Source organism: Haliotis rubra, unplaced genomic scaffold (genome assembly GCF_003918875.1).
Source record: "Haliotis rubra isolate DU_JTF1 unplaced genomic scaffold, ASM391887v1 Scf103, whole genome shotgun sequence".
Lineage (NCBI taxonomy): Eukaryota > Metazoa > Mollusca > Gastropoda > Lepetellida > Haliotidae > Haliotis > Haliotis rubra.
In genome coordinates this window covers 156,405-167,931 of record NW_025764926.1, presented here as the reverse complement: position 1 = coordinate 167,931, position 11,527 = coordinate 156,405, and the positions used below count along the sequence as shown (strand labels likewise).

The following is an 11,527-nucleotide window of genomic DNA, read 5'->3' as shown; positions in this document are numbered from 1 at the left end:
ATCTATTTTCTGCTGCACACCTTCCCTAAAGCCGCCACTCACTGGAGATGAGTAAGCTGCAAATGTCAGCGCAAGTTGTGGCCAACCAGTCGCTGACATGCACCAGCTCTCACCTTAAACTTTAAAGGGGAACAACGTAACAACAAAAAAAACAGCCTCTGCCATTTTTATACAAGTTGAAAACCTATCTATAAATCTGTCAGATCAAAGTTGTACAGAATTTAAAGATTGTCTTAGTCATGCAGAGAGAATATCTCAATTTGAAACATTGCATTAATTACAAAATCTAATCCCAGACTGGCAATTTGAACCAAGCTTTGGAGCACTTGCTAAATCTTGTTTCTGAAATTAACATATTTTACAGGAAAAATTACCTTAATAAAATGTATCAAAAATGAGATTTTCTTCCTTTTCAAAAACAGCAGTTATCTATACCTGCGTCCTACTAAAGACTCTTAAGGTATTGTATTAGATATACATGTAATTGTTTCCGGGTCTGAATGATGGGTTGCATTTAGCATTGCTTCCTATTACAGCTGACTTGTCACATCTCTTGTCTGACCATATTTCATCTATTCCTATTATTCAATAATGGTCTGTCTAAGACCTGATCAAGTCTACATCAGATTATCCTGTGTGATGTATGTCCAGGAAATGGGGGGATGATAACATTATATAACAGCCAACATTAGCCCCTGTCTATACAACACTGTCACGTCTTACTGTATACCAGTCTCCATGTAACACTGGTCACTCTCCATGTCACACTCTCCTATGCCGCCTACTGTATGTCAGATCAATTGGGCCATTTCTGTACATAGCCTTGACCACTCCATGTAACACTAGCATTTGTACCCGTGAAGATCTGGGCTAGAATTGGTCTTCAGTAACCCATGCTTGTTGTAATGGCATTGGCTGGTCAGGCCCGCTGACTTGGTTGACACATGGCATTGCATCTCAACTGCATAGATCAATGCTCATGCTGATGGTCACTGGAGTGTCTGGTCCAGACATGGTTACTTACAGATCACTGTGATATAGCTGGAATATTGCTGAGTGAGGTGTTAAACAACAAACTATCATATGTCTCCTGCTGTATGTCAGGTCATATTGACGATGTCTGTATGTTACATTGACCAGCATCTGTGTATCACTGACACACTCAAGAAAATTAGTGATTAACAAAGGTGCTCAAAAGTGCATTGCAATTTCTAAAAATACTTTCCCGTACTTTCAGTTAATAGGCCAATCCAATTTCCTATGTGCTATGTACCATAAAACTTTCAATGTAGATGTATTCATACCTGAATGGATGCTTGTTATTACAGCCCTGATGGAAACATTCTAATGATGTAACGTAACAATGTCACACAAACCCAATGGCGCACCCTGGCCCTACCCCAAGTGTGGGTTTATAATCCTCTACCTCATTACCTGCATGAATAATCACCCACAATTGGTAGCATTAATTAACATGTTTTAGGGATTAGAACTTGACCTGACAAACCCTTTATCTGCAGTAGCTGATGACAGGCAGTGTTAATCAACTAAGTTCACACCGAAAACAGGTCGGGTTTGTACACCTGAAGAGCCGTTGAATGGCGAAAGATCTTGTCAAAATTACTTTATCAGCACAAGAGGAAATTTTTCAGGGAGAAATAAGCCAAGTATTTAACAGATACAAAACAACAGATAATTTTCAAAACTGCATCCTGATTTCTTACATTGTAAATTTTACTTTGGCCAAGGCTAAAATGTGAAATTCAAATCTTTACATAATCTGCTGAAAGCATGCACTCTTGTGAGAAATGTAAATATCAGTTGAGACAAGTTCAGCATTTCAGTATTTAAAAAGTAAGTTCTCACAGTGACAAACCTCATCTTCTCTCCCAAAAAAGAAATACAATGATGTAATGGATTATGTAATATTATAAATATGCAAATCATCATCATCATCATCATCATCATCATCATCATCATAAGCAGGCACACAGTGAAATAATGACATACATGGCCATGTCACATTAGCCTTCACTCAGCCGAAGTGAAATTGTTTAATCTCCGACTGCAGAGACAGCTCTACACATTATTCCTGTCAAAATATGTACTTAAGCTCCTACAAACATCATTTTTAATCTGCATGTGTTTGCGTACTGCTTTAAGTAAGGTTAGGGACTTACCTCCTGGCTGGCTGAATATAAGTCTGTGGTAATCAGGACAACTGCTCACCTACGACCATGTCCTCCAGTAACCTATCAACTAAATATAACCACCCTGTCTTCCTGACACCACATATAGAATACAAGTCTATTTTACGTCAACTGTTTTGTCACTGCTACTTCTTTTCTAAATCTAACCATCTGTTTATAACACAAACTAAAGGAGAATTGGAGACTTCACGTCACAGTCTGCCTAAAACCACTTAGTTAAAATTCATCATCTTAAATTTCCACATTCAGTTATCTCCCCTGAAACTCTAAATTTTATCTATGAGCATGACCAGTGACGAAATAAAAACACATTATCCATCATGAGTGAAGTACTGACTATCTTTTTTACCTGAATCAGCAGTTTCTGCAGTCAGTTAAAGGTGCATGTCTCAAATGTCAAAAGGTGTCCCTGGTATTTTAGATTTTGATGATATACTCACAAACTATGATAACATATCTTCAACATAGGAGTCAAATGTCCCAAGTGGCTGAATAATCTTGTTATCCCTGTCATTTTCAGTGTCATAGTTGTAACACTGTACAATAATGTGAATCCTAAATCATCATGCTACAATAACATTTCATCAAAACATTTGCATAATAGCATTCTGGAAATTTGGGGCATACAGTACTTTTCACTACTTGCACAAACTAAGACATGGGGTACTTTTCACTACTTGCACAAACTAAGACATGGGGAAAGTCTTTCCAAATCATTAAAAAAGTTAATTTGAGATGTGGTCATATGAATGAAAATTAGACTTTTTTTAATTCACCAATTAAATGTTTGTGTCTTCTAAAAATACTGATGCATATATTAAGCCAAAATTGTGCAAAGATATTTTAAAGGTGTTCAGAAATCATATTTCTAATAGGTAAACAGGAATAAATCTTTGACCCAACTTCGCTATTATTTTTGCTGCTATGGTTAATCTTCCGTTCTGACTCATATACTATTTATGTATTTAATCAAATCAGAAGAAAATAGGCAAGTTGTCAGCCATTTAAACATGTCTCATAATTTTCTCATTATTACTTCTGCATCTTTAAAGTTGATATTGCCAGCAGGCCAGAGAGTTTTCTCAATCTCCATCTTCCTTTAACATTAACGTTTGTTTAAAGATTCATCAACACAATTTTTGGGCATTCTGGACAAATATATCAGCCATAATGTGTCCCTGTCCTGAATACAAATCTGAGTAACAATCTGGATAAACATGTGTTGATGGATAAGACAGGAACCTCATGAATAACAATTCCCACAACGCATGTATGTTACACGGAGATGGATACCATCATTATCCTGATGAGATTTATGTCAAACCTAACTTTCAGCGACATTGTCTTCCTCTGTAAACACAGTGACATGTCAAAGGTCTGTGTGTTTCCGTCATTTACTGCAAGACACGACATCTGAATATATTACCAGACCATGTTGGTTGGACTATTTTAAGGCTCGATCTGTCATTGTGAAAGAGTCACATGTCCATGAAACCACCCACAATTTTTTAGTGGTTTCGCTTATTGCTGAATAGTGGTAATCTTGAAAGAAACTTTTTCTGATTTACGTGCATAATTTAGGGGTTTTTTTTAAATGATGTTACAGATTTCTTTAAGCATAAGCATAAATGTTTCATTGAGTGAGTGAGTTTACTTTTATGCCACTCTCAGCAATATTCCAGCTATATGGCAGCAGTCTGTAAATAGACAAGTCTGGACCAGACAATCCAGTGATCAACATCATGAGCATCAATCTATGCAATTGGGATATGATGACATGTGTCAACCCGATCCTGTTAGTCGCTTCTTACGACAAGCATGGGTTACTGAAGATCAATTCTAACCCGGATCATCACAGGTCATAACTGTTTTAACTACAACAGTTCTAACTTCTATTGTAGGACTGGCTAAAAACATTGATAGCAGAATATGTTCATGGAAAGAATTTTTAACAATTATTAAAATTGTGCAATCGAAGATATTTCTTACCAACTATTGATAAAATAACATTTCAATTTACACCCACTATATACAAAGTCTTGTCTTCATATGTTGGCATCTTCTAAATCATGTTTAGAACATCATTTTTGTCAGTAATCCATGCATAAATGTGTCAATGCTCACGTGTGACCTGAAACATTGATTTCTTTGGGACTTTCTTTGTTTTTTAAAAGACTTGTGCCCATTCACAGTCTATGTCAGACATCTAACACTTCAAAATAAATTTTCATTTTTGGCAAGTCTAGATTTCTGACTCCAATAGATAACTATCAGTATTAGCACAACAGAAGAACTATAGCAATTTCGAAGAATCAGGTTTTCTTAAATTTCTTTTCAGTATCTTTTGCATGATATAAGTACTCAACAATAACCCAAATATCTTTTCATTTCAGAAAACAAGTTGAGATAATGTTAGTGGTGGATGATATTGATCATAATTATAACTAACACACTAACAGTATACGTTTTGAATGATTGGAATAAAAAAAGCTGGGCTGCCTGCTGTTTCAAGCAGAGACCCCCTTTAATTACAAATAACATCGCCACATGCGTGCAACATAAGGAGACATAAGCTCTACTAAACCAGGTCTATGAGTTAACAGTCAAAATTATATAATTTTAATACTTACTGGTTTATAAGCTTAACTTAATACCTAATTGACCAAGAGATCAACCAATTCTCTGTTTCTAATAATTTGCCCTGAGGTAATGACTTTGAGGGCCGTTACACCACTTTCGCGGAGACATGTTAGCTTGACAAGCTGTGTGTACATACCCTCTAAACACACATCCTCAGTGGAAGGTGGTCCGGGGTCGGCAGCACACAACATCCAAACCACAGGGTCTACGGCGCTAAGGGCAACCAGGTATACAATCCCTTTCTTAAACAATGAAATTATTTCTTTTATTCAAAAACACTGTATGACCTAAATCAAAGAGGAAACCACGGCTGAAATTGTGTTTCAATAATCTTGATAGATAATTATAGGCGAAAATACATATGAAAAAGAATGGAATCTGGAGTCAAAGGTGGACCAGCTGTCAAAAGCTCTGCTATGTGTTGTGCAGATTTGTCTCCCTTGAGTGCACCAGAAACCTATGACTGTGCTTCAAAATCCTGATCGTCTTTGATTATGTTCTAGTTCTGTCAGCACCATACCCATGTTCGTATGGTAACCATCCTTTTTATCTTACAACCCTGTTTAAAACATATCTAACTTGCATTCTCTCATTTATAATAGCTACATTTTGAATCAACTCGTAAGACAAACAACATCTAAGACACTTGTTTACGAATTTCTGTCACTTTCTATGGCTATCAGTTTGAATAGGAGCAAGTTTTTGGTTTCACATTTTTTAACTCTGTGCACTGAAAACACCTTCAAATTACCACGGGTGAGTGAGTGAATATGGTTTTTCGCCACTTTTAGCAATGTTTCAGCAATATCACAGTGGGGAACACAAGAAATGGGCTTCACACATTGTACCCATGTTGGGAATCGAACCCTGGCTGGTGGCGTGACGAGAGGACACTTTAACCACTAGGCTACCCCACCACCCCTCTTACCAAGGACAACACAGACAAGCGCTAAGTTGTGAACACAGTCGTACAAACAACTATTATCAGAGGCACATAATCTGTATGATCAACCTTACTATGGTGATTATTAACTGTAGGAAGACATGCTGTCCTCCACTTGACTAACAATAGATGTGCAACCTGTTCTTGTTATGTAACTGAAGGTTACATCATCTTCAACAGGGACATATCTGGCCACTACACTAGCCTTTGTCTGATAGCTGGGACACTGTAGTTCAGGAACAGACTCCGCAAACATTTGTGTATAAACAACCACAACCTGGCCAATTTACACTGATGATGCAAGAAACGAAGACCATTTTTACCACACAGATGTGACTTAATGATATCTCGAACAGACAGCAGGGACAAATCTAAACTTCTGTTGTCTAATGGTAAATAAATATTTCACCTAAATGTTTGAACCAGAGGGGAAATAGGGAAGCTCGATGCAACAATTGACTGGACAGTTGTTTTGGTAGACAACTGGAAGTTTTGCCTTTCAAAAACTTCAACTGGAGAGTTATCAAAAGCATGTCATCTGTTTTGTGGTTCACCTTACATGCCCGAATGTTGTTGGTTATTTCACATCACACTCAGCATTATTAAGGCTATATGATGACAGCCCACTGACTGATATGTGAGTGAGTGAGTGAGTATGCTTTTATGCCGCTTTTAGCAATATTCCAGCAATATTATGACAGGGGGGGCACCAGAAATGGGCTTCACACATTGTACCCATGTGGGGAAATCGAACCTGGGTATTTGGCATGACAAGTGAACGCTGGAACCACTAGGCTACCACCACCCCCCACCCCACCCCTACAGATACTGTGAGCAACAATTTAAGTCCTATGGGTGCCAAATATGGATATCAGTTACAGTTGTTTAGTCCAGGCTTGATTATTTACAAGCTGCGGCCATATAGATGAAATATTGCTGAGGGCAGTGTTTAATATGAACAATAAACTTTTGATGCAGAAGTTAAAACTTATTTTTCTGTGAGATCAAACCCAGCACTAGACACTATCTGTCCATTATACTTATCCCTTGAAAACGCTACAAGTCACATGAAGGCAAGTTAGTTTTAATTTCTAACACTGACATACACAGTAAAACGAAAAATGACAACAATACTTCGAAACAATTGACAGCAAAATCTACCCTATTCTCTTTTGAAACATACAAAGGACATTGTGTCCAAATGTACTCAGACACTGTGTATAGTTTTGTGACAAACTACTCTTTAGCTACCAGCAGAAATCTTTCAAAGTGTAAAACATTTTTGCAAGAAGATATTTTCCGTGAGCTACGAATGGGTTATAGATGGGTGTTTCAAACGTCACCTCAAATGTTTAAGAGTCTGGTGTTCCAGCCTATTCCAGGGTCTAGTAAAACAAATACTTTTTGCTTTCAAAACTTGAGTGTCATCGTATCCCAATTACACAGATTGATGCTCATCATGTCGATCACTGGTCTGTTCTGTCCAGACTTGATTAATTACAGATCACCAATACAGAGCTAGAAAATTGCTAAGCGTGGCTTTCATCATGTTCCACAACATATGAAAATTTTAAAAATTTATAACAAATATTTTATTATGAAAAAATATTCCTAACCATCTAACAGGAAATGCATATGTTTTTATCATATTGACACAGTGTCATAAAATGTCCACCTATTTCTGCATTATCAAGTTTCTATCCATATAATAGTGGATGTTACGGCAAATAAAAAAGCTAATAACAAAAACAAATTTAAACACCAGGAGTTTCTTCAAAGATTAATAATAGTTGAAGCAAGAGAAAATGTGATATATATGCCATCAGCAATGCACATGTATATCTCATTTCTACATCAATGTATGCATATGTAACCATGGAGACCACAAGGTCTCATTAAACACACATTATGATAGCAACCAGTTTCAACTTGACTGAAAACATAATCTTTCTCTATGTATTAGTTGTGGATGAAATTCGTTTCTAGTTCAGTAAATGCATTATATTTTAGAATAAGTAAAAAAATAACTAATGATTTTCAGCATAATAATGATGACATTGTAATTACTTGTTTAAGATGTTCATGTGAAGGTTAATGACCAATTATTATCATATGTACATTGCATAGACTAAGAGCATGGTATATTTCAAAGACTCATTTTAGGAACTTATTTTATCAACATCAAAATGAAAAACATGTTTATATACACAGACAATGAGGACCTGTTAATGATACACCTACAAGTAATGCTAATCAAAATCTATGTCTTGTGAATAATATATGTACAACTAGATGTTTCTTTTGCTGCAATCACTAAAAACAGAATATCAACATATATGCAAAGGTCCATCATAAGCAGTAAGTGGTCCTGTGCACAGACCTCAGGTCATGAATCAGTTGAAGTTCAACAACATCCAGCTTGGACATTCCTTGGATTGGTGACCATGTTTGGCAGCTTGACTCCTGAGAGTTTCTAGGACTTCAGTCCTGCCCCACAACGAAGCACATGTGATGCATGTGGTCTCACCTTAGGCAAGTGAGCTTGTTCAAAATTGCCTGTTCACCCAGCAGAAAGTGGGTACCGGTTGGATAAAGTCATGTGATTATAACCTTCTAGCGCCTAACTGGTAGCTTGGGTTATTGGGGTAATAATAATCAGATTCTGATTAAGCGCCCCGAGCAATCACTTGGTGTTTGGAGACTTTGCGCTATAGAAGATGACTTCTTCTTCTTCTTATTATTATTAAGAAAGGTTTTACGCCACTTTTAGCAATATTCCAGCAATATCATGGTGGGGACACCAGAAATGGGATTCATACATTGTACCCATGTGGGGAATCGAACCTGGGTTAATTCAGCATGATGAGCTCACACTTTAACCACAAGACTACCCCACCAACCTCTCTATCATAAGTAACAACCCTTAATCTAGATATTACGTTTCTTATTAAATATTATATCATTTTCAGGAATGAAAAGAGAATGTGCGGAGAATATGTTCTCAACTCCACTCTATTATAATACTTCCTTGAGACAGTTCCATATATATGACGCACCTGTTCCATGCATTGAACAACACTGCATTATAAATAACCACAAGAACAGTTCCCCAGGAATTGTTACTCATTCTCATAATGATTCAAAGTGAAAATAGACTCTTTTGTAACCAGCCGGTTATGTGACTCACAAATCAAATCAAACAGGGTTGACAGCTCTAATTTTTCTATATTTATCAAATGATAGCTCCAAATATTTGAAAATAATTATCAGATTGGGGAAACCTACCGATCGGCCTATATTCATAGGCCGAACGGGATATTATAGGCCGTTCTGCCTATTTTGCTATAGGCCGACCGGGCTATATTTGAACATTTTTCTAATTATTTCACAAACTATCAATTTCCGCACGAAATGGTTTAATATGATCATAGAGATGAATAGTTAATGTATCTCCTCAGCTTGAAAAAAATAAGTTTTTAGACAAAATGGAAAATTTATATCATGTTCAGGAAAAGATGTTTCATTAAGAACACAATTTTGCATAGATTTTCCTTTTTGAAAACTAAAACTGAATATCTATGTCATTAATTTTCAGTGAAAATTTTCAAAAATATTATAGACTTATATCAATTACTAATTTCCAAACTCCTTTATTATGCAATGAAAATGCTCAAAATGGGTTTGAATGAAAACCTTAGGACATCACAACCTGAATGATGTTAATATCCTCATGCAGAAATGCACCACTTCAAATATATTTGATAAGTATCATAATTATAGGCCGATCGACCTATAGCAAAATAGGCAGAACGGCCTATGATATCCCGTTTGGCCTATTATAGGCCGATCGGTAGGTTTCCCCAACCTGATTATTGCAGTATACAAGGTTAACAGGAGATTTTCTTCAAAAAGTTATTTTTAACAAATATGGTAGATTTGCTTTTAAATTTCTTCTAGTTTGGCAATGGTGGTGGAGTAGCCTAAATAAAGCGTTTGCTCGTCACAAGTTTGATTCCTCACATGGGTACATTGTTTGAAGCCCATTTCTGATGTCATTGCTGATATTGCTGGAATAGTAGTAAAAGCAGCATAAAACCATACTCACTCACTCACTAAGATTTCATGACCACCAACAAGTCCTTTATGTTATCATGAAAAGGTTTAGCTTGAAGCTGCAATTCACTATTCAATCATAATGTCTTTTCATAATTGACTTTTTCATTGAAAACAATAAAAAACATTAAAAACAGTAGTTTGAAATTCAAGTTTTTTAAAATTTATTTCGTCTAATATCTGAAACAGTGACTGTATGGCCATATTTCTTTCTCTTGTCACCCAAAGCTGTCATGTGTTAACTACTTACAGGACATGGACTCATTAACTATCCTTTAATCATTAACATCAATATCATCATGATGTACAAAATGCATCTCTGATGAGCAGCACGATGTTTGTGTACTAGACCCACTGAACAGCACCGCAATGTTTGTGTAACTAATGACACGTCTAACCTGAAATGCTGATTCTAAGTAACTTGTTTATCAATTGGCTGATCAGAAGACATCAGGTAGCTGTCACTACCATGCCCTTAATAAACTCTCCGTGTCCTCATCTACTACCCTTACCTAATAGATCCCACAAGCAGCCCAGAACACAAATCCACTGTCAGCAATATGCATCCCACCATCAGACAGACACCGAATTGGACATCTCACCTGTACGCCATGACTCTTCTACAGCAGGTGCTTGTCAGCCATCGTCCTGTATCCAATCCCCTGGAAGTGTCACGCTTCGAGTAGCACGCCCACTGAGAAAGTGTGGGTCGGGTCAGCATTCACCGAACATTAGATCACCGTGGGTTATTACCCAAATACTTCCTTTTCCGGAAATCAAATTCTCCTGTTAGTATATAGTATCTAGCAGCAGTAACACTTTGTGCGTAACAGTCGTCAAAAATTACCTTCTTCTATTTTCGCCTTTCAATGGAGCAGTTCATTTCTTTTGTAGGGACCATGGGTTATTTGTCAATTGCGCGCACTCATAATATAATGTACGCCAAGTGACTTGGTGTGCAACAAATTCTACACGTGTGTTAGGTTAATGTATTTTTAACCCAAGAATGCGCTCTTGGTTCCTTTGGCACATTTTCATCGCATGTTCGTGGGAAGGGTACCCAATACAGAAATACATCACAATGGATTCATCCACAACTCGCGACACTGTTGACACTTCGATCACTGGGTCGGGCAACCTAAGGCCCTTGCACGAGAAACACGAAGAAATAGATTACAGTTAATACCGGTCAAAAAATTACGAAAGTTTTCACACATACAGTATCTCTGCAACACAGATGAAAAATAAACAAAAAGCTACTAGATTCAAGGGAAGCAACTCTGAAGTGATCTCGAGAAATGGACAAGAAGGCAAGGTGTTGATGGTTGAGGAATTTTTGGTATGTTGCTGGTTGGGCTAGTTGTCACTAGCATTTATTTGCAGTACCGTAGCTTGATGGGCAGGTGTAGCGTCCCGAACGTGAGTTTAGGTGTGTCGATGCAGTCAAAACCCACTGCATACGTGGATGGTTGGAAAGTGTTTCCCGAGGATGAACGCTGAACCCTGTCCCCCGCACTCATCATTACCTTATGTGTACGTTCAGCTACTGCGACCACGCCCCTTTCTAAACACCCCAATTTGCCTAAACAATTAAAGTAGTTACACGGGGTTTACATGCTTA

The 11,527-nt window shown here is 37.2% G+C and overlaps 2 protein-coding genes across 6 annotated transcripts in view; one reads left to right on the top strand and one right to left on the bottom strand.

The window, feature by feature from the left end:
- LOC124271846 (chondroadherin-like) overlaps nucleotides 1–10,789 on the bottom strand; it is a 31,326-nt gene extending 20,537 nt beyond the window's left edge. The window contains exon 1 of one of the 3 annotated variants that reach the window (XM_046707000.1): nucleotides 10,509–10,789. The gene's annotated coding sequence lies outside the window, so the exon portion shown is untranslated. The other 2 variants (XM_046707008.1, XM_046707024.1) reach the window with 2 other exon arrangements.
- A 281-nt stretch (nucleotides 10,790–11,070) lies between these two features.
- Nucleotides 11,071–11,527, top strand: part of LOC124271824 (anoctamin-10-like) — a 32,082-nt gene continuing 31,625 nt past the window's right edge. The window contains exon 1 of one of the 3 annotated variants that reach the window (XM_046706975.1): nucleotides 11,071–11,245. The gene's annotated coding sequence lies outside the window, so the exon portion shown is untranslated. The remainder of the gene's footprint in view (nucleotides 11,246–11,527) is intronic. The other 2 variants (XM_046706989.1, XM_046706983.1) reach the window with 2 other exon arrangements.